Source organism: Mytilus californianus, unplaced genomic scaffold (assembly GCF_021869535.1).
Source record: "Mytilus californianus isolate M0D057914Y unplaced genomic scaffold, xbMytCali1.0.p SCAF_6, whole genome shotgun sequence".
Taxonomy (NCBI): Eukaryota; Metazoa; Mollusca; class Bivalvia; order Mytilida; family Mytilidae; genus Mytilus; species Mytilus californianus.
Genome location: NW_026262712.1, coordinates 18846830 through 18868998, shown reverse-complemented (window position 1 = coordinate 18868998; position 22169 = coordinate 18846830).

The window sequence follows — 22169 nt, the reverse complement described above, 5'->3', positions numbered from 1 at the left end:
GCCTATGAATTTTTCTCAGCCAGGTAGGAGGCTTGAACAAAAAGTTTAAGCCTCTTGCTTCGGAGAAGCCGCATCGGCCTATGAATTTTTCTCAGCCTGGTAGGAGGCTAGGACAAAAAGTTCTAGCCTCTTGCTTCGGAGAAGCCGCATCGGCCTATGAATTTTTCTCAGCCAGGTAGGAGGCTTGGACAAAAAGTTTAAGCCCCTGCTTCGGAGAAGCCGCATCGACCTATGAATTTTTCTCAGCCAGGTAGGAGGCTTGGACAAAAAGTTTAAGCCTCTTGCTTCGGAGAAGCCGCATCGGCCTATGAATTTTTCTCAGCCTGGTAGGAGGCTTGGACAAAAAGTTTAAGCCTCTTGCTTCGGAGAAGCCGCATCGGCCTATGAATTTTTCTCCGCCAGGTAGGAGGCTTGGACAAAAAGTTTAAGCCTCTTGCTTCGGAGAAGCTGCATCGGCCTATGAATTTTTCTCAGCCTGGTAGGAGGCTTGGACAAAAAGTTTAAGGCTCTTGCTTCGGAGGAGCCGCATCGGCCTATGAAATTTTCTCAGCCTGGTAGGAGGCTTGGACAAAAAGTTTAAGCCTCTTGCTTCGGAGAAGCCGCATCGGCCTATGAAATTTTCTAAGCCTGGTAGGAGGCTTGGACAAAAAGTTTAAGCATTTTGCTTCGGAGAAGCCGCATCGGCCTATGAAATTTTCTCAGCCTGGTAGGAGGCTTGGACAAAAAGTTTAAGCCTCTTGCTTCGGAGAAGCCGCATCGGCCTATGAAATTTTCTCAGCCTGGTAGGAGGCTTGGACAAAAAGTTTAAGCCTCTTGCTTCGGAGAAGCCGCATCGGCCTATGAAATTTTCTCAGCCTGGTAGGAGGCTTGGACAAAAAGTTTAAGCCTCTTGCTTCGGAGAAGCCGCATCGGCCTATGAAATTTTCTCAGCCTGGTAGGAGGCTTGGACAAAAAGTTTAAGCCTCTTGCTTCGGAGAAGCCGCATCGGCCTATGAAATTTTCTCAGCCTGGTAGGAGGCTTGGACAAAAGTTTTAAGCCTCTTGCTTCGGAGAAGCCGCATCGGCGTATGAAATTTTCTCAGCCTGGTAGGAGGCTTGGACAAAAAGTTTAAGCCTCTTGCTTCGGAGAAGCCGCATCGGCCTATGAAATTTTCTCAGCCAGGTAGGAGGCTTGGACAAAAAGTTTAAGCCTCTTGCTTCGGAGAAGCCGCATCGGCCTATGAAATTTTCTCAGCCTGGTAGGAGGCTTGGACAAAAAGTTTAAGCCTCTTGCTTCGGAGAAGCCGCATCGGCCTATGAATTTTTCTCCGCCAGGTAGGAGGCTTGGACAAAAAGTTTAAGCCTCTTGCTTCGGAGAAGCCGCATCGGCCTATGAATTTTTCTCAGCCTGGTAGGAGGCTTGGACAAAAAGTTTAAGCCTCTCGCTTCGGAGAAGCCGCATCGGCCTATGAATTTTTCTCAGCCTGGTAGGAGGCTTGGACAAAAAGTTTAAGCCCCTGCTTCGGAGAAGCCGCATCGGCCTATGAATTTTTCTCAGCCAGGTAGGAGGCTTGGACAAAAAGTTTAAGCCTCTTGCTTCGGAGAAGCCGCATCGGCCTATGAATTTTTCTCAGCCTGGTAGGAGGCTTGGACAAAAAGTTTAAGCCTCTTGCTTCGGAGGGGCCGCATCGGCCTATGAAATTTTCTCAGCCTGGTAGGAGGCTTGGACGAAAAGTTTAAGCCTCTTGCTTCGGAGAAGCCGCATCGGCCTTTGAAATTTTCTCAGCCTGGTAGGAGGCTTGGACAAAAAGTTTAAGCCTCTTGCTTCGGAGAAGCCGCATCGGCCTATGAAATTTTCTCAGCCTGGTAGGAGGCTTGGACAAAAAAGTTTAAGCCTCTTGCTTCAGAGAAGCCGCATCGGCCTATGAATTTTTCTCAGCCTGGTAGGAGGCTTGGACAAAAAGTTTAAGCCTCTTGCTTCGGAGAAGCCGCATCGGCCTATGAATTTTTCTCAGCCAGGTAGGAGGCTTGGACAAAAAGTTTAAGCCCCTGCTTCGGAGAAGCCGCATCGGCCTATGAATTTTTCTCAGCCAGGTAGGAGGCTTGAACAAAAAGTTTAAGCCTCTTGCTTCGGAGAAGCCGCATCGGCCTATGAAATTTTCTCAGCCTGGTAGGAGGCTTGGACAAAAAGTTTAAGCCTCTTGCTTCGGAGAAGCCGCATCGGCCTATGAAATTTTCTCAGCCTGGTAGGAGGCTTGGACAAAAAGTTTAAGCCTCTTGCTTCGGAGAAGCCGCATCGGCCTATGAAATTTTCTCAGGCTGGTAGGAGGCTTGGACAAAAATTTTAAGCCTCTTGCTTCGGAGAAGCCGCATCGGCCTATGAAATTTTCTCAGCCTGGTAGGAGGCTTGGACAAAAAGTTTAAGCCTCTTGCTTCGGAGGAGCCGCATCGGCCTATGAAATTTTCTCAGCCTGGTAGGAGGCTTGGACAAAAAGTTTAAGCCTCTTGCTTCGGAGGAGCCGCATCGGCCTAAAAAATGGTAGGAGGCTTGGACAAAAAGTTTAAGCCTCTTGCTTCGGAGAAGCCGCATCGGCCTATGAAATTTTCTCAGCCTGGTAGGAGGCTTGGACAAAAAGTTTAAGCCTCTTGCTTCGGAGAAGCCGCATCGGCCTATGAATTTTTCTCAGCCAGGTAGGAGGCTTGGACAAAAAGTTTAAGCCTCTTGCTTCGGAGAAGCCGCATCGGCCTAAAAAATGGTAGGAGGCTTGGACAAAAAGTTTAAGCCTCTTGCTTCGGAGAAGCCGCATCGGCCTATGAATTTTTCTCAGCCAGGTAGGAGGCTTGGACAAAAAGTTTAAGCCCCTGCTTCGGAGAAGCCGCATCGGCCTATGAATTTTTCTCAGCCAGGTAGGAGGCTTGGACAAAAAATTTAAGCCTCTTGCTTCGGAGAAGCCGCATCGGCCTATGAATTTTTCTCAGCCTGGTAGGAGGTTTGGACAAAAAGTTTAAGCCTCTTGCTTCGGAGACGCCGCATTGGGGTAGGAGTCTTGGACAAAAAGTTTAAGCCTCTTGCTTCGGAGAAGCCGCATCGGCCTATGAATTTTTCTCAGCCAGGTAGGAGGCTTGGACAAAAAGTTTAAGCCTCTTGCTTCGGAGAAGCCGCATCGGCCTAAAAAATGGTAGGAGGCTTGGACAAAAAGTTTAAGCCTCTTGCTCGGAGAAGCCGCATCGGCCTATGAATTTTTCTCAGCCAGGTAGGAGGCTTGGACAAAAAGTTTAAGCCCCTGCTTCGGAGAAGCCGCATCGGCCTATGAATTTTTCTCAGCCAGGTAGGAGGCTTGGACAAAAAATTTAAGCCTCTTGCTTCGGAGAAGCCGCATCGGCCTATGAATTTTTCTCAGCCTGGTAGGAGGCTTCGACAAAAAGTTTAAGCCTCTTGCTTCGGAGACGCCGCATCGGGGTAGGAGTCTTGGACAAAAAGTTAAAGCCTCTTGCTTCGGAGAAGCCGCATCGGCCTATGAATTTTTCTCCGCCAGGTAGGAGGCTTGGACAAAAAGTTTAAGCCTCTTGCTTCGGAGAAGCCGCATCGGCCTATGAATTTTTCTCAGCCTGGTAGGAGGCTTGGACAAAAAGTTTAAGCCTCTCGCTTCGGAGAAGCCGCATCGGCCTATGAATTTTTCTCAGCCTGGTAGGAGGCTTGGACAAAAAATTTAAGCCTCTTGCTTCGGAGAAGCCGCATCGGCCTATGAAATTTTCTCAGCCAGGTAGGAGGCTTGGACATAAAAAAGTTTAAGCCTCTTGCTTCGGAGAAGCCGCATCGGCCTATGAATTTTTCTCAGCCTGGTAGGAGGCTTGGACAAAAAGTTTAAGCCTCTTGCTTCGGAGAAGCCGCATCGGCCTATGAAATTTTCTCAGCCTGGTAGGAGGCTTGGACAAAAAGTTTAAGCCTCTTGCTTCGGAGAAGCCGCATCGGCCTATGAAATTTTCTCAGCCTGGTAGGAGGCTTGGACAAAAAGTTTAAGCCTCTTGCTTCGGAGAAGCCGCATCGGCCTATGAAATTTTCTCAGCCTGGTAGGAGGCTTGGACAAAAAGTTTAAGCCTCTTGCTTCGGAGAAGCCGCATCGGCCTATGAAATTTTCTCAGCCAGGTAGGAGGCTTGGACAAAAAGTTTAAGCCTCTTGCTTCGGAGAAGCCGCATCGGCCTTTGAAATTTTCTCAGCCTGGTAGGAGGCTTGGACAAAAAGTTTAAGCCTCTTGCTTCGGAGAAGCCGCATCGGCCTATGAAATTTTCTCAGCCTGGTAGGAGGCTTGGACAAAAAAGTTTAAGCCTCTTGCTTCAGAGAAGCCGCATCGGCCTATGAATTTTTCTCAGCCTGGTAGGAGGCTTGGACAAAAAGTTTAAGCCTCTCGCTTCGGAGAAGCCGCATCGGCCTATGAATTTTTCTCAGCCAGGTAGGAGGCTTGGACAAAAAGTTTAAGCCCCTGCTTCGGAGAAGCCGCATCGGCCTATGAATTTTTCTCAGCCAGGTAGGAGGCTTGGACAAAAAGTTTAAGCCTCTTGCTTCGGAGAAGCCACATCGGCCTATGAAATTTTCTCAGCCTGGTAGGAGGCTTGGACAAAAAGTTTAAGCCTCTTGCTTCGGAGAAGCCGCATCGGCCTATGAAATTTTCTCAGCCTGGTAGGAGGCTTGGACAAAAAGTTTAAGCCTCTTGCTTCGGAGAAGCCGCATCGGCCTATGAAATTTTCTCAGCCTGGTAGGAGGCTTGGACAAAAAGTTTAAGCCTCTTGCTTCGGAGAAGCCGCATCGGCCTATGAAATTTTCTCAGCCTGGTAGGAGGCTTGGACAAAAAGTTTAAGCCTCTTGCTTCGGAGAAGCCGCATCGGCCTATGAATTTTTCTCCGCCAGGTAGGAGGCTTGGACAAAAAGTTTAAGCCTCTTGCTTCGGAGAAGCCGCATCGGCCTATGAATTTTTCTCAGCCTGGTAGGAGGCTTGGACAAAAAGTTTAAGCCTCTCGCTTCGGAGAAGCCGCATCGGCCTATGAATTTTTCTCAGCCTGGTAGGAGGCTTGGACAAAAAGTTTAAGCCCCTGCTTCGGAGAAGCCGCATCGGCCTATGAATTTTTCTCAGCCAGGTAGGAGGCTTGGACAAAAAGTTTAAGCCTCTTGCTTCGGAGAAGCCGCATCGGCCTATGAATTTTTCTCAGCCTGGTAGGAGGCTTGGACAAAAAGTTTAAGCCTCTTGCTTCGGAGGGGCCGCATCGGCCTATGAAATTTTCTCAGCCTGGTAGGAGGCTTGGACAAAAAGTTTAAGCCTCTTGCTTCGGAGAAGCCGCATCGGCCTTTGAAATTTTCTCAGCCTGGTAGGAGGCTTGGACAAAAAGTTTAAGCCTCTTGCTTCGGAGAAGCCGCATCGGCCTATGAAATTTTCTCAGCCTGGTAGGAGGCTTGGACAAAAAAGTTTAAGCCTCTTGCTTCAGAGAAGCCGCATCGGCCTATGAATTTTTCTCAGCCTGGTAGGAGGCTTGGACAAAAAGTTTAAGCCTCTTGCTTCGGAGAAGCCGCATCGGCCTATGAATTTTTCTCAGCCAGGTAGGAGGCTTGGACAAAAAGTTTAAGCCCCTGCTTCGGAGAAGCCGCATCGGCCTATGAATTTTTCTCAGCCAGGTAGGAGGCTTGAACAAAAAGTTTAAGCCTCTTGCTTCGGAGAAGCCGCATCGGCCTATGAAATTTTCTCAGCCTGGTAGGAGGCTTGGACAAAAAGTTTAAGCCTCTTGCTTCGGAGAAGCCGCATCGGCCTATGAAATTTTCTCAGCCTGGTAGGAGGCTTGGACAAAAAGTTTAAGCCTCTTGCTTCGGAGAAGCCGCATCGGCCTATGAAATTTTCTCAGGCTGGTAGGAGGCTTGGACAAAAATTTTAAGCCTCTTGCTTCGGAGAAGCCGCATCGGCCTATGAAATTTTCTCAGCCTGGTAGGAGGCTTGGACAAAAAGTTTAAGCCTCTTGCTTCGGAGGAGCCGCATCGGCCTATGAAATTTTCTCAGCCTGGTAGGAGGCTTGGACAAAAAGTTTAAGCCTCTTGCTTCGGAGGAGCCGCATCGGCCTAAAAAATGGTAGGAGGCTTGGACAAAAAGTTTAAGCCTCTTGCTTCGGAGAAGCCGCATCGGCCTATGAAATTTTCTCAGCCTGGTAGGAGGCTTGGACAAAAAGTTTAAGCCTCTTGCTTCGGAGAAGCCGCATCGGCCTATGAATTTTTCTCAGCCAGGTAGGAGGCTTGGACAAAAAGTTTAAGCCTCTTGCTTCGGAGAAGCCGCATCGGCCTAAAAAATGGTAGGAGGCTTGGACAAAAAGTTTAAGCCTCTTGCTTCGGAGAAGCCGCATCGGCCTATGAATTTTTCTCAGCCAGGTAGGAGGCTTGGACAAAAAGTTTAAGCCCCTGCTTCGGAGAAGCCGCATCGGCCTATGAATTTTTCTCAGCCAGGTAGGAGGCTTGGACAAAAAATTTAAGCCTCTTGCTTCGGAGAAGCCGCATCGGCCTATGAATTTTTCTCAGCCTGGTAGGAGGCTTGGACAAAAAGTTTAAGCCTCTTGCTTCGGAGACGCCGCATTGGGGTAGGAGTCTTGGACAAAAAGTTTAAGCCTCTTGCTTCGGAGAAGCCGCATCGGCCTATGAATTTTTCTCAGCCAGGTAGGAGGCTTGGACAAAAAGTTTAAGCCTCTTGCTTCGGAGAAGCCGCATCGGCCTAAAAAATGGTAGGAGGCTTGGACAAAAAGTTTAAGCCTCTTGCTCGGAGAAGCCGCATCGGCCTATGAATTTTTCTCAGCCAGGTAGGAGGCTTGGACAAAAAGTTTAAGCCCCTGCTTCGGAGAAGCCGCATCGGCCTATGAATTTTTCTCAGCCAGGTAGGAGGCTTGGACAAAAAATTTAAGCCTCTTGCTTCGGAGAAGCCGCATCGGCCTATGAATTTTTCTCAGCCTGGTAGGAGGCTTCGACAAAAAGTTTAAGCCTCTTGCTTCGGAGACGCCGCATCGGGGTAGGAGTCTTGGACAAAAAGTTAAAGCCTCTTGCTTCGGAGAAGCCGCATCGGCCTATGAATTTTTCTCCGCCAGGTAGGAGGCTTGGACAAAAAGTTTAAGCCTCTTGCTTCGGAGAAGCCGCATCGGCCTATGAATTTTTCTCAGCCTGGTAGGAGGCTTGGACAAAAAGTTTAAGCCTCTCGCTTCGGAGAAGCCGCATCGGCCTATGAATTTTTCTCAGCCTGGTAGGAGGCTTGGACAAAAAATTTAAGCCTCTTGCTTCGGAGAAGCCGCATCGGCCTATGAAATTTTCTCAGCCAGGTAGGAGGCTTGGACATAAAAAAGTTTAAGCCTCTTGCTTCGGAGAAGCCGCATCGGCCTATGAATTTTTCTCAGCCTGGTAGGAGGCTTGGACAAAAAGTTTAAGCCTCTTGCTTCGGAGAAGCCGCATCGGCCTATGAAATTTTTTCAGCCTGGTAGGAGGCTTGGACAAAAAGTTTAAGCCTCTTGCTTCGGAGAAGCCGCATCGGCCTATGAAATTTTCTCAGCCTGGTAGGAGGCTTGGACAAAAAGTTTAAGCCTCTTGCTTCGGAGAAGCCGCATCGGCCTATGAAATTTTCTCAGCCTGGTAGGAGGCTTGGACAAAAAGTTTAAGCCTCTTGCTTCGGAGAAGCCGCATCGGCCTATGAAATTTTCTCAGCCAGGTAGGAGGCTTGGACAAAAAGTTTAAGCCTCTTGCTTCGGAGAAGCCGCATCGGCCTTTGAAATTTTCTCAGCCTGGTAGGAGGCTTGGACAAAAAGTTTAAGCCTCTTGCTTCGGAGAAGCCGCATCGGCCTATGAAATTTTCTCAGCCTGGTAGGAGGCTTGGACAAAAAAGTTTAAGCCTCTTGCTTCAGAGAAGCCGCATCGGCCTATGAATTTTTCTCAGCCTGGTAGGAGGCTTGGACAAAAAGTTTAAGCCTCTCGCTTCGGAGAAGCCGCATCGGCCTATGAATTTTTCTCAGCCAGGTAGGAGGCTTGGACAAAAAGTTTAAGCCCCTGCTTCGGAGAAGCCGCATCGGCCTATGAATTTTTCTCAGCCAGGTAGGAGGCTTGGACAAAAAGTTTAAGCCTCTTGCTTCGGAGAAGCCACATCGGCCTATGAAATTTTCTCAGCCTGGTAGGAGGCTTGGACAAAAAGTTTAAGCCTCTTGCTTCGGAGAAGCCGCATCGGCCTATGAAATTTTCTCAGCCTGGTAGGAGGCTTGGACAAAAAGTTTAAGCCTCTTGCTTCGGAGAAGCCGCATCGGCCTATGAAATTTTCTCAGCCTGGTAGGAGGCTTGGACAAAAATTTTAAGCCTCTTGCTTCGGAGAAGCCGCATCGGCCTATGAAATTTTCTCAGCCTGGTAGGAGGCTTGGACAAAAAAGTTTAAGCCTCTTGCTTCAGAGAAGCCGCATCGGCCTATGAATTTTTCTCAGCCTGGTAGGAGGCTTGGACAAAAAGTTTAAGCCTCTTGCTTCGGAGAAGCCGCATCGGCCTATGAATTTTTCTCAGCCAGGTAGGAGGCTTGGACAAAAAGTTTAAGCCCCTGCTTCGGAGAAGCCGCATCGGCCTATGAAATTTTCTCAGCCTGGTAGGAGGCTTGGACAAAAAGTTTAAGCCTCTTGCTTCGGAGAAGCCGCATTGGCCTATGAATTTTTCTCAGCCAGGTTGGAGGCTTGGACAAAAAGTTTAAGCCTCATGCTTCGGAGAAGCCGCATCGGCCTATGAATTTTTCTCAGCCTGGTAGGAGGCTTGGACAAAAAGTTTAAGCCTCATGCTTCGGAGAAGCCGCATCGGCCTATGAATTTTTCTCAGCCAGGTAGGAGGCTTGGACAAAAAGTTTAAGCCTCTTGCTTCGGAGAAGCCGCATCGGCCTATGAAATTTTCTCAGCCTGGTAGGAGGCTTGGAAGAAAAGTTTAAGCCTCTTGCTTCGGAGAAGCCGCATCGGCCTATGAATTTTTCTCAGCCAGGTAGGAGGCTTGGACAAAAAGTTTAAGCCTCTTGCTTCGGAGGAGCCGCATCGGCCTATGAAATTTTCTCAGCCTGGCAGGAGGCTTGGACAAAAAGTTTAAGCCTCTTGCTTCGTAGAAGCCGCATCGGCCTATGAAATTTTCTCAGCCTGGTAGGAGCCTTGGACAAAAAGTTTAAGCCTCTTGCTTCGGAGAAGCCGCATCGGCCTATGAAATTTTCTCAGCCTGGTAGGAGGCTTGGAAGAAAAGTTTAAGCCTCTTGCTTCGGAGAAGCCGCATCGGCCTATGAATTTTTCTCAGACAGGTAGGAGGCTTGGACAAAAAGTTTAAGCCTCTTGCTTCGGAGGAGCCGCATCGGCCTATGAAATTTTCTCAGCCTGGCAGGAGGCTTGGACAAAAAGTTTAAGCCTCTTGCTTCGTAGAAGCCGCATCGGCCTATGAAATTTTCTCAGCCTGGTAGGAGGCTTGGACAAAAAGTTTAAGCCTCTTGCTTCGGAGAAGCCGCATCGGCCTATGAATTTTTCTCAGCCAGGTAGGAGGCTTGGACAAAAAGTTTTAGCCTCTTGCTTCGGAGAAGCCGCATCGGCCTATGAATTTTTCTCAGCCTGGTAGGAGGCTTGGACAAAAAGTTTAAGCCTCATGCTTCGGAGAAGCCGCATCGGCCTATGAATTTTTCTCAGCCAGGTACGAGGCTTGGACAAAAAGTTTAAGCCTCTTGCTTCGGAGAAGCCGCATCGGCCTATGAATTTTTCTCATCCAGGTTGGAGGCTTGGACAAAAAGTTTAAGCCTCTTGCTTCGGAGAAGCCGCATCGGCCTATGAAATTTTCTCAGCCTGGTAGGAGGCTTGGACAAAAAGTTTAAGCCTCTTGCTTCGGAGAAGCCGCATCGGCCTATGAATTTTTCTCAGCCTGGTAGGAGGCTTGGACAAAAAGTTTAAGCCTCATGCTTCGGAGAAGCCGCATCGGCCTATGAATTTTTCTCAACCTGGTAGGAGGCTTGGACAAAAAGTTTAAGCCTCTTGCTTCGGAGAAGCCGCATCGGCCTATGAAATTTTCTCAGCCTGGTAGGAGGCTTGGACAAAAAGTTTAAGCCTCTTGCTTCGGAGAAGCCGCATCGGCCTATGAATTTTTCTCAGCCTGATAGGAGGCTTGGACAAAAAGTTTAAGCCTCTTGCTTCGGAGAAGCCGCATCGGCCTATGTAATTTTCTCAGCCTGGTAGGAGGCTTGGATAAAAAGTTTAAGCCTCTTGCTTCGGAGAAGCCGCATCGGCCTATGAATTTTTCTCAGCCAGGTAGGAGGCTTGGACAAAAAGTTTAAGCCTCTTGCTTCGGAGAAGCCGCATCGGCCTATGAAATTTTCTCAGCCTGGTAGGAGGCTTGGACAAAAAGTTTAAGCCTCTTGCTTCGGAGAAGCCGCATCGGCCTATGAATTTTTCTCCGCCAGGTAGGAGGCTTGGACAAAAAGTTTAAGCCTCTTGCTTCGGAGAAGCTGCATCGGCCTATGAATTTTTCTCAGCCTGGTAGGAGGCTTGGACAAAAAGTTTAAGCCTCTTGCTTCGGAGGAGCCGCATCGGCCTATGAAATTTTCTCAGCCTGGTAGGAGGCTTGGACAAAAGTTTAAGCCTCTTGCTTCGGAGAAGCCGCATCGGCCTATAAAATTTTCTCAGCCTGGTAGGAGGCTTGGACAAAAAGTTTAAGCCTCTTGCTTTGGAGAAGCCGCATCGGCCTATGAAATTTTCTCAGCCTGGTAGGAGGCTTGGACAAAAGTTTAAGCCTCTTGCTTCGGAGAAGCCACATCGGCCTATGAAATTTTCTCAGCCTGGTAGGAGGCTTGGACAAAAAGTTTAAGCCTCTTGCTTCGGAGAAGCCGCATCGGCCTATGAATTTTTCTCAGCCTGGTAGGAGGCTTGGACAAAAAGTTTAAGCCTCTTGCTTCGGAGAAGCCGCATCGGCCTATGAATTTTTCTCAGCCAGGTAGGAGGCTTGGACAAAAAGTTTAAGCCTCTTGCTTCGGAGAAGCCGCATCGGCCTATGAAATTTTCTCAGCCTGGTAGGAGGCTTGGAAGAAAAGTTTAAGCCTCTTGCTTCGGAGAAGCTGCATCGGCCTATGAAATTTTCTCAGCCTGGTAGGAGGCTTGGACAAAAAGTTTAAGCCTCTTGCTTCGGAGAAGCCGCATCGGCCTATGAATTTTTCTCAGCCTGGTAGGAGGCTTGGACAAAAAGTTTAAGCCTCTTGCTTCGGAGAAGCCGCATCGGCCTATGAAATTTTCTCAGCCTGGTAGGAGGCTTGGAAGAAAAGTTTAAGCCTCTTGCTTCGGAGAAGCCGCATCGGCCTATGAATTTTTCTCAGCCAGGTAGGAGGCTTGGACAAAAAGTTTAAGCCACTTGCTTCGGAGGAGCCGCATCGGCCTATGAAATTTTCTCAGCCTGGTAGGAGGCTTGGACAAAAAGTTTAAGCCTCTTGCTTCGGAGAAGCCGCATCGGCCTATGAAATTTTCTCAGCCTGGTAGGAGGCTTGGACAAAAAGTTTAAGCCTCTTGCTTCGGAGAAGCCGCATCGGCCTATGAAATTTTCTCAGCCTGGTAGGAGGCTTGGACAAAAAGTTTAAGCCTCTTGCTTCGGAGAAGCCGCATCGGCCTATGAAATTTTCTCAGCCTGGTAGGAGGCTTGGACAAAAAGTTTAAGCCTCTTGCTTCGGACAAGCCGCATCGGCCTATGAAATTTTCTCAGCCTGGTAGGAGGCTTGGACAAAAAATTTAAGCCTCTAGCTTCGGAGAAGCCGCATCGGCCTATGAATTTTTCTCAGCCTGGTAGGAGGCTTGGACATAAAAAAAGTTTAAGCCTCTTGCTTCGGAGAAGCCGCATCGGCCTATGAATTTTTCTCAGCCTGGTAGGAGGCTTGGACAAAAAGTTTAAGCCTCTTGCTTCGGAGAAGCCGCATCGGCCTATGAAATTTTCTCAGCCTGGTAGGAGGCTTGGACAAAAAGTTTAAGCCTCTTGCTTCGGAGAAGCCGCATCGGCCTATGAAATTTTCTCAGCCTGGTAGGAGGCTTGGACAAAAAGTTTAAGCCTCTTGCTTCGGACAAGCCGCATCGGCCTATGAAATTTTCTCAGCCTGGTAGGAGGCTTGGACAAAAAATTTAAGCCTCTTGCTTCGGAGAAGCCGCATCGGCCTATGAATTTTTCTCAGCCTGGTAGGAGGCTTGGACATAAAAAAAGTTTAAGCCTCTTGCTTCGGAGAAGCCGCATCGGCCTATGAATTTTTCTCAGCCTGGTAGGAGGCTTGGACAAAAAGTTTAAGCCTCTTGCTTCGGAGAAGCCGCATCGGCCTATGAATTTTTCTCAGCCTGGTAGGAGGCTTGGACAAAAAGTTTAAGCCTCTTGCTTCGGAGAAGCCGCATCGGCCTATGAATTTTTCTCAGCCAGGTAGGAGGCTTGGACAAAAAGTTTAAGCCCCTGCTTCGGAGAAGCCGCATCGACCTATGAATTTTTCTCAGCCTGGTAGGAGGCTTGGACAAAAGTTTAAGCCTCTTGCTTCGGAGAAGCCGCATCGGCCTATGAAATTTTCTCAGCCTGGTAGGAGGCTTGGACAAAAAGTTTAAGCCTCTTGCTTCGGAGAAGCCGCATCGGCCTATGAAATTTTCTCAGCCAGGTAGGAGGCTTGGACAAAAAGTTTAAGCCTCTTGCTTCGGAGAAGCTGCATCGGCCTATGAATTTTTCTCAGCCTGGTAGGAGGCTTGGACAAAAAGTTTAAGGCTCTTGCTTCGGAGGAGCCGCATCGGCCTATGAAATTTTCTCAGCCTGGTAGGAGGCTTGGACAAAAAGTTTAAGCCTCTTGCTTCGGAGAAGCCGCATTGGCCTATGAATTTTTCTCAGCCAGGTTGGAGGCTTGGACAAAAAGTTTAAGCCTCATGCTTCGGAGAAGCCGCATCGGCCTATGAATTTTTCTCAGCCTGGTTGGAGGCTTGGACAAAAAGTTTAAGCCTCATGCTTCGGAGAAGCCGCATCGGCCTATGAATTTTTCTCAGCCAGGTAGGAGGCTTGGACAAAAAGTTTAAGCCTCTTGCTTCGGAGAAACCGCATCGGCCTATGAAATTTTCTCAGCCTGGTAGGAGGCTTGGAAGAAAAGTTTAAGCCTCTTGCTTCGGAGAAGCCGCATCGGCCTATGAAATTTTCTCAGCCTGGTAGGAGGCTTGGAAGAAAAGTTTAAGCCTCTTGCTTCGGAGAAGCCGCATCGGCCTATGAATTTTTCTCAGCCAGGTAGGAGGCTTGGACAAAAAGTTTAAGCCACTTGCTTCGGAGGAGCCGCATCGGCCTATGAAATTTTCTCAGCCTGGTAGGAGGCTTGGACAAAAAGTTTAAGCCTCTTGCTTCGGAGAAGCCGCATCGGCCTATGAAATTTTCTCAGCCTGGTAGGAGGCTTGGACAAAAAGTTTAAGCCTCTTGCTTCGGAGAAGCCGCATCGGCCTATGAAATTTTCTCAGCCTGGTAGGAGGCTTGGACAAAAAGTTTAAGCCTCTTGCTTCGGAGAAGCCGCATCGGCCTATGAAATTTTCTCAGCCTGGTAGGAGGCTTGGACAAAAAGTTTAAGCCTCTTGCTTCGGACAAGCCGCATCGGCCTATGAAATTTTCTCAGCCTGGTAGGAGGCTTGGACAAAAAATTTAAGCCTCTAGCTTCGGAGAAGCCGCATCGGCCTATGAATTTTTCTCAGCCTGGTAGGAGGCTTGGACATAAAAAAAGTTTAAGCCTCTTGCTTCGGAGAAGCCGCATCGGCCTATGAATTTTTCTCAGCCTGGTAGGAGGCTTGGACAAAAAGTTTAAGCCTCTTGCTTCGGAGAAGCCGCATCGGCCTATGAAATTTTCTCAGCCTGGTAGGAGGCTTGGACAAAAAGTTTAAGCCTCTTGCTTCGGAGAAGCCGCATCGGCCTATGAAATTTTCTCAGCCTGGTAGGAGGCTTGGACAAAAAGTTTAAGCCTCTTGCTTCGGACAAGCCGCATCGGCCTATGAAATTTTCTCAGCCTGGTAGGAGGCTTGGACAAAAAATTTAAGCCTCTTGCTTCGGAGAAGCCGCATCGGCCTATGAATTTTTCTCAGCCTGGTAGGAGGCTTGGACATAAAAAAAGTTTAAGCCTCTTGCTTCGGAGAAGCCGCATCGGCCTATGAATTTTTCTCAGCCTGGTAGGAGGCTTGGACAAAAAGTTTAAGCCTCTTGCTTCGGAGAAGCCGCATCGGCCTATGAATTTTTCTCAGCCTGGTAGGAGGCTTGGACAAAAAGTTTAAGCCTCTTGCTTCGGAGAAGCCGCATCGGCCTATGAATTTTTCTCAGCCAGGTAGGAGGCTTGGACAAAAAGTTTAAGCCCCTGCTTCGGAGAAGCCGCATCGACCTATGAATTTTTCTCAGCCTGGTAGGAGGCTTGGACAAAAGTTTAAGCCTCTTGCTTCGGAGAAGCCGCATCGGCCTATGAAATTTTCTCAGCCTGGTAGGAGGCTTGGACAAAAAGTTTAAGCCTCTTGCTTCGGAGAAGCCGCATCGGCCTATGAAATTTTCTCAGCCAGGTAGGAGGCTTGGACAAAAAGTTTAAGCCTCTTGCTTCGGAGAAGCTGCATCGGCCTATGAATTTTTCTCAGCCTGGTAGGAGGCTTGGACAAAAAGTTTAAGGCTCTTGCTTCGGAGGAGCCGCATCGGCCTATGAAATTTTCTCAGCCTGGTAGGAGGCTTGGACAAAAAGTTTAAGCCTCTTGCTTCGGAGAAGCCGCATTGGCCTATGAATTTTTCTCAGCCAGGTTGGAGGCTTGGACAAAAAGTTTAAGCCTCATGCTTCGGAGAAGCCGCATCGGCCTATGAATTTTTCTCAGCCTGGTTGGAGGCTTGGACAAAAAGTTTAAGCCTCATGCTTCGGAGAAGCCGCATCGGCCTATGAATTTTTCTCAGCCAGGTAGGAGGCTTGGACAAAAAGTTTAAGCCTCTTGCTTCGGAGAAACCGCATCGGCCTATGAAATTTTCTCAGCCTGGTAGGAGGCTTGGAAGAAAAGTTTAAGCCTCTTGCTTCGGAGAAGCCGCATCGGCCTATGAATTTTTCTCAGCCAGGTAGGAGGCTTGGACAAAAAGTTTAAGCCTCTTGCTTCGGAGGAGCCGCATCGGCCTATGAAATTTTCTCAGCCTGGTAGGAGGCTTGGACAAAAAGTTTAAGCCTCTTGCTTCGGAGAAGCCGCATCGGCCTATGAAATTTTCTCAGCCTGGTAGGAGGCTTGGACAAAAAGTTTAAGCCTCTTGCTTCGGAGAAGCCGCATCGGCCTATGAATATTTCTCAGCCTGGTAGGAGGCTTGGACAAAAAGTTTAAGCCTCTTGCTTCGGAGAAGCCGCATCGGCCTATGAAATTTTCTCAGCCTGGTAGGAGGCTTGGACAAAAAGTTTAAGCCTCTTGCTTCGGAGAAGCCGCATCGGCCTATGAAATTTTCTCAGCCTGGTAGGAGGCTTGGACAAAAAATTTAAGCCTCTTGCTTCGGAGAAGCCGCATCGGCCTATGAATTTTTCTCAGCCAGGTAGGAGGCTTGGACATAAAAAAAGTTTAAGCCTCTTGCTTCGGAGAAGCCGCATCGGCCTATGAATTTTTCTCAGCCTGGTAGGAGGCTTGGACAAAAAGTTTAAGCCTCATGCTTCGGAGAAGCCGCATCGGCCTATGAATTTTTCTCAGCCAGGTAGGAGGCTTGGACAAAAAGTTTAAGCCTCTTGCTTCGGAGAAGCCGCATCGGCCTATGAAATTTTCTCAGCCTGGTAGGAGGCTTGGAAGAAAAGTTTAAGCCTCTTGCTTCGGAGAAGCCGCATCGTCCTATGAATTTTTCTCAGCCAGGTAGGAGGCTTGGACAAAAAGTTTAAGCCTCTTGCTTCGGAGGAGCCGCATCGGCCTATGAAAATTTCTCAGCCTGGTAGGAGGCTTGGACAAAAAGTTTAAGCCTCTTGCTTCGGAGAAGCCGCATCGGCCTATGAAATTTTCTCAGCCTGGTAGGAGGCTTGGACAAAAAGTTTAAGCCTCTTGCTTCGGAGAAGCCGCATCGGCCTATGAAATTTTCTCAGCCTGGTAGGAGGCTTGGACAAAAAGTTTAAGCCTCTTGCTTCAGAGAAGCCGCATCGGCCTATGAAATTTTCTCAGCCTGGTAGGAGGCTTGGATAAAAAGTTTAAGCCTCTTGCTTCGGAGAAGCCGCATCGGCCTATGAAATTTTCTCAGCCTGGTAGGAGGCTTGGACAAAAAGTTTAAGCCTCTTGCTTCGGACAAGCCGCATCGGCCTATGAAATTTTCTCAGCCTGGTAGGAGGCTTGGACAAAAAATTTAAGCCTCTTGCTTCGGAGAAGCCGCATCGGCCTATGAATTTTTCTCAGCCAGGTAGGAGGCTTGGACATAAAAAAAGTTTAAGCCTCTTGCTTCGGAGAAGCCGCATCGGCCTATGAATTTTTCTCAGCCTGGTAGGAGGCTTGGACAAAAAGTTTAAGCCTCTTGCTTCGGAGAAGCCGCATCGGCCTATGAATTTTTCTCAGCCTGGTAGGAGGCTTGGACAAAAAGTTCTAGCCTCTTGCTTCGGAGAAGCCGCATCGGCCTATGAATTTTTCTCAGCCAGGTAGGAGGCTTGGACAAAAAGTTTAAGCCCCTGCTTCGGAGAAGCCGCATCGACCTATGAATTTTTCTCAGCCAGGTAGGAGGCTTGGACAAAAAGTTTAAGCCTCTTGCTTCGGAGAAGCCGCATCGGCCTATGAATTTTTCTCAGCCTGGTAGGAGGCTTGGACAAAAAGTTTAAGCCTCTTGCTTCGGAGAAGCCGCATCGGCCTATGAATTTTTTTCCGCCAGGTAGGAGGCTTGGACAAAAAGTTTAAGCCTCTTGCTTCGGAGAAGCTGCATCGGCCTATGAATTTTTCTCAGCCTGGTAGGAGGCTTGGACAAAAAGTTTAAGGCTCTTGCTTCGGAGGAGCCGCATCGGCCTATGAAATTTTCTCAGCCTGGTAGGAGGCTTGGACAAAAAGTTTAAGCCTCTTGCTTCGGAGAAGCCGCATTGGCCTATGAATTTTTCTCAGCCAGGTTGGAGGCTTGGACAAAAAGTTTAAGCCTCATGCTTCGGAGAAGCCGCATCGGCCTATGAATTTTTCTCAGCCTGGTAGGAGGCTTGGATAAAAAGTTTAAGCCTCTTGCTTCGGAGAAGCCGCATCGGCCTATGAATTTTTCTCAGCCAGGTTGGAGGCTTGGACAAAAAGTTTAAGCCTCTTGCTTCGGAGAAGCCGCATCGGCCTATGAATTTTTCTCCGCCAGGTAGGAGGCTTGGACAAAAAGTTTAAGCCTCTTGCTTCGGAGAAGCTGCATCGGCCTATGAATTTTTCTCAGCCTGGTAGGAGGCTTGGACAAAAAGTTTAAGCCTCTTGCTTCGGAGGAGCCGCATCGGCCTATGAAATTTTCTCAGCCTGGTAAGAGGCTTGGACAAAAAGTTTAAGCCTCTTGCTTCGGAGAAGCCGCATTGGCCTATGAATTTTTCTCAGCCAGGTTGGAGGCTTGGACAAAAAGATTAAGCCTCATGCTTCGGAGAAGCCGCATCGGCCTATGAATTTTTCTCGGCCTGGTAGGAGGCTTGGACAAAAAGTTTAAGCCTCATGCTTCGGAGAAGCCGCATCGGCCTATGAATTTCTCTAAGCCAGGTAGGAGGCTTGGACAAAAAGTTTAAGTCTCTTGCTTCGGAGAAGCCGCATCGGCCTATGAATTTTTCTCAGCCTGGTAGGAGGCTTGGACAAAAAGTTTAAGCCTCTTGCTTCAGAGAAGCCGCATCGGCCTATGAAATTTTCTCAGCCTGGTAGGAGGCTTGGACAAAAAGTTTAAGCCTCTTGCTTCGGAGAAGCCGCATCGGCCTATGAAATTTTCTCAGCCTGGTAGGAGGCTTGGACAAAAAATTTAAGCCTCTTGCTTCGGAGAAGGCGCATCGGCCTATGAATTTTTCTCAGCCAGGTAGGAGGCTTGGACATAAAAAAAGTTTAAGCCTCTTGCTTCGGAGAAGCCGCATCGGCCTATGAATTTTTCTCAGCCTGGTAGGAGGCTTGGAAAAAAAGTTTAAGCCTCTTGCTTCGGAGAAGCCGCATCGGCCTATGAATTTTTCTCAGCCAGGTAGGAGGCTTGGACAAAAAGTTTAAGCCTCTTGCTTCGGAGAAGCCGCATCGACCTATGAATTTTTCTCAGCCAGGTAGGAGGCTTGGACAAAAAGTTTAAGCCTCTTGCTTCGGAGAAGCCGCATCGGCCTATGAAATTTTCTCAGCCTGGAAGGAGGCTTGGACAAAAAGTTTAAGCCTCTTGCTTCGGAGGAGCCGCATCGGCCTATGAAATTTTCTCAGCCTGGTAGGAGGCTTGGACAAAAAGTTTAAGCCTCTTGCTTCGGAGAAGCCGCATTGGCCTATGAATTTTTCTCAGCCAGGTTGGAGGCTTGGACAAAAAGTTTAAGCCTCATGCTTCGGAGAAGCCGCATCGGCCTATGAATTTTTCTCGGCCTGGTAGGAGGCTTGGACAAAAAGTTTAAGCCTCATGCTTCGGAGAAGCCGCATCGGCCTATGAATTTTTCTAAGCCAGGTAGGAGGCTTGGACAAAAAGTTTAAGCCTCTTGCTTCGGAGAAGCCGCATCGGCCTATGAAATTTTCTCAGCCTGGTAGGAGGCTTGGAAGAAAAGTTTAAGCCTCTTGCTTCGGAGAAGCCGCATCGGCCTATGAATTTTTCTCAGACAGGTAGGAGGCTTGGACAAAAAGTTTAAGCCTCTTGCTTCGGAGGAGCCGCATCGGCCTATGAAATTTTCTCAGCCTGGCAGGAGGCTTGGACAAAAAGTTTAAGCCTCTTGCTTCGTAGAAGCCGCATCGGCCTATGAAATTTTCTCAGCCTGGTAGGAGGCTTGGACAAAAAGTTTAAGCCTCTTGCTTCGGAGAAGCCGCATCGGCCTATGAAATTTTCTCAGCCTGGTAGGAGGCTTGGACAAAAAGTTTAAGCCTCTTGCTTCGGACAAGCCGCATCGGCCTATGAAATTTTCTCAGCCTGGTAGGAGGCTTGGACAAAAAATTTAAGCCTCTTGCTTCGGAGAAGGCGCATCGGCCTATGAATTTTTCTCAGCCAGGTAGGAGGCTTGGACATAAAAAAAGTTTAAGCCTCTTGCTTCGGAGAAGCCGCATCGGCCTATGAATTTTTCTCAGCCTGGTAGGAGGCTTGGAAAAAAAGTTTAAGCCTCTTGCTTCGGAGAAGCCGCATCGGCCTATGATTTTTTCTCAGCCAGGTAGGAGGCTTGGACAAAAAGTTTAAGCCTCTTGCTTCGGAGAAGCCGCATCGGCCTATGAAATTTTCTCAGCCTGGTAGGAGGCTTGGACAAAAAGTTTAAGCCTCTTGCTTCGGAGAAGCCGCATCGGCCTATGAATTTTTCTCAGCCTGGTAGGAGGCTTGGACAAAAAGTTTTAGCCTCTTGCTTCGGAGGAGCCGCATCGGCCTATGAAATTTTCTCAGCCTGGTAGGAGGCTTGGACAAAAGTTTAAGCCTCTTGCTTCGGAGAAGCCGCATCGGCCTATAAAATTTTCTCAGCCTGGTAGGAGGCTTGGACAAAAAGTTTAAGCCTCTTGCTTCGGAGAAGCCGCATCGGCCTATGAAATTTTCTCAGCCTGGTAGGAGGCTTGGACAAAAGTTTAAGCCTCTTGCTTCGGAGAAGCCGCATCGGCCTATGAAATTTTCTCAGCCTGGTAGGAGGCTTGGACAAAAAGTTCAAGCCTCTTGCTTCGGAGAAGCCGCATCGGCCTATGAAATTTTCTCAGCCTGGTAGGAGGCTTGGACAAAAGTTTAAGCCTCTTGCTTCGGAAAAGCCGCATCGGCCTATGAAATTTTCTCAGTCTGGTAGGAGGCTTGGACAAAAAGTTTAAGCCTCTTGCTTCGGAGAAGCCGCATCGGCCTATGCAATTTTCTCAGCCTGGTAGGAGGCTTGGACAAAAGATTAAGCCTCTTGCTTCGGAGAAGCCGCATCGGCCTATGCAATTTTCTCAGCCTGGTAGGAGACTTGGACAAAAAGTTTAAGCCTCTTGCTTCGGAGAAGCCGCATCGGCCTATGAAATTTTCTCAGCCTGGTAGGAGGCTTGGACAAAAAGTTTAAGCCTCTTGCTTCGGACAAGCCGCATCGGCCTATGAAATTTTCTCAGCCTGGTAGGAGGCTTGGACAAAAAGTTTAAGCCTCTTGCTTCGGACAAGCCGCATCGGCCTATGAAATTTTCTCAGCCTGGTAGGAGGCTTGGACAAAAAATTTAAGCCTCTTGCTTCGGAGAAGCCGCATCGGCCTATGAATTTTTCTCAGCCAGGTAGGAGGCTTGGACATAAAAAAAGTTTAAGCCTCTTGCTTCGGAGAAGCCGCATCGGCCTATGAATTTTTCTCAGCCTGGTAGGAGGCTTGGACAAAAAGTTTAAGCCTCTTGCTTCGGAGAAGCCGCATCGGCCTATGAATTTTTCTCAGTCTGGTAGGAGGCTTGGACAAAAAGTTTTAGCCTCTTGCTTCGGAGAAGCCGCATCGGCCTATGAATTTTTCTCAGCCAGGTAGGAGGCTTGGACAAAAAGTTTAAGCCTCTTGCTTCGGAGAAGCCGCATCGGCCTATGAAATTTTCTCAGCCTGGTAGGAGGCTTGGACAAAAAGTTTAAGCCTCTTGCTTCGGAGAAGCCGCATCGGCCTATGAAATTTTCTCAGCCTGGTAGGAGGCTTGGACAAAAAGTTTAAGCCTCTTGCTTCGGAGAAGCCGCATCGGCCTATGAAATTTTCTCAGCCTGGCAAGAGGCTTGGACAAAAAGTTTAAGCCTCTTGCTTCGTAGAAGCCGCATCGGCCTATGAAATTTTCTCAGCCTGGTAGGAGCCTTGGACAAAAAGTTTAAGCCTCTTGCTTCGGAGAAGCCGCATCGGCCTATGAATTTTTCTCAGCCTGGTAGGAGGCTTGGACAAAAAGTTTAAGCCTCTTGCTTCGGAGAAGCCGCATCGGCCTATGAAATTTTCTCAGCCTGGTAGGAGGCTTGGACAAAAAGTTTAAGCCTCTTGCTTCGGAGAAGCCGCATCGGCCTATGAAATTTTCTCAGCCTGGTAGGAGGCTTGGACAAAAAGTTTAAGCCTCTTGCTTCGGACAAGCCGCATCGGCCTATGAAATTTTCTCAGCCTGGTAGGAGGCTTGGACAAAAAATTTAAGCCTCTTGCTTCGGAGAAGGCGCATCGGCCTATGAATTTTTCTCAGCCAGGTAGGAGGCTTGGACATAAAAAAAGTTTAAGCCTCTTGCTTCGGAGAAGCCGCATCGGCCTATGAATTTTTCTCAGCCTGGTAGGAGGCTTGGAAAAAAAGTTTAAGCCTCTTGCTTCGGAGAAGCCGCATCGGCCTATGAATTTTTCTCAGCCTGGTAGGAGGCTTGGAAAAAAAGTTTAAGCCTCTTGCTTCGGAGAAGCCGCATCGGCCTATGAATTTTTCTCAGCCAGGTAGGAGGCTTGGACAAAAAGTTTAAGCCTCTTGCTTCGGAGAAGCCGCATCGGCCTATGAAATTTTCTCAGCCTGGTAGGAGGCTTGGAAGAAAAGTTTAAGCCTCTTGCTTCGGAGAAGCCGCATCGTCCTATGAATTTTTCTCAGCCAGGTAGGAGGCTTGGACAAAAAGTTTAAGCCTCTTGCTTCGGAGGAGCCGCATCGGCCTATGAAATTTTCTCAGCCTGGTAGGAGGCTTGGACAAAAAGTTTAAGCCTCTTGCTTCGGAGAAGCCGCATCGGCCTATGAAATTTTCTCAGCCTGGTAGGAGGCTTGGACAAAAAGTTTAAGCCTCTTGCTTCGGAGAAGCCGCATCGGCCTATGAAATTTTCTCAGCCTGGTAGGAGGCTTGGACAAAAAGTTTAAGCCTCTTGCTTCAGAGAAGCCGCATCGGCCTATGAAATTTTCTCAGCCTGGTAGGAGGCTTGGATAAAAAGTTTAAGCCTCTTGCTTCGGAGAAGCCGCATCGGCCTATGAAATTTTCTCAGCCTGGTAGGAGGCTTGGACAAAAAGTTTAAGCCTCTTGCTTCGGACAAGCCGCATCGGCCTATGAAATTTTCTCAGCCTGGTAGGAGGCTTGGACAAAAAATTTAAGCCTCTTGCTTCGGAGAAGCCGCATCGGCCTATGAATTTTTCTCAGCCAGGT